Here is an 806-nt window from a genome sequence, read left to right on the forward strand (position 1 = left end):
ATAAATCCTTTGTTTTTATTGGTCTTCAGTAATATTCTAATTTTCTGATATGATGAATTTGAGATTTTCATTTGTTGTCATTTGTAATCATCAAAATTAAACGAAATAAACATTTGAAATATATGAGTTTGTATGTAATGTATGAATATAATATTCAAGTTTCAGTTTTTAAATGGAATTACTTAAATCAATCTACTTTTTCATGATATTCTAATTTTATGACCAGCACCTGTATATTACCCAGCATGCTTTTCTTCCTCCTATGTTTCCACCATGGCCGTCGTCTGTAATCGAAGTGGTTTCTTTGTTTCTGTGGGTCCAGTATGACGATCCATCACAGCTCCTGGTCTGTCAGACAGAACCTTATCCTGGTCCTGCTTGGGTCCAACAGCAGTAAAACCAGCTTCCGTCTGACTGACAGTTCTTGGTTTAGGTCCTGAAATTACAAACTGAAGGAGAAACTCTCAGCCTGAGAGAAGGGACCAGATGATGAAGAGTGTTTAAAAAGCAGCTCCTCCTCTTCGCTCCAACACTTCCTCCTCGACAGGAAGAGCTCTGCTCCCAGATTTCAGTCAGATCATTAATAATTCACACGTAGGTCTGGTTGTTGTGACACGGCAGAAGGTTTCACGCTGACAGATAGGCTGATGAGTGACAGATGAAGCTAAAAATAAATCTGCTCACAAGCTGCTTCACAATTAAAGGAGGATTCCGCTTATTTCAGTCTGTCTACATCATGTTTATAGCTTTAAAATCTTTAAATCCACCTTTTTAAACTGCTGGTTTCAATCTGAAGAAAGGAAAAA

This window comes from Kryptolebias marmoratus, linkage group LG4 (assembly GCF_001649575.2).
Source record: "Kryptolebias marmoratus isolate JLee-2015 linkage group LG4, ASM164957v2, whole genome shotgun sequence".
Lineage (NCBI taxonomy): Eukaryota > Metazoa > Chordata > Actinopteri > Cyprinodontiformes > Rivulidae > Kryptolebias > Kryptolebias marmoratus.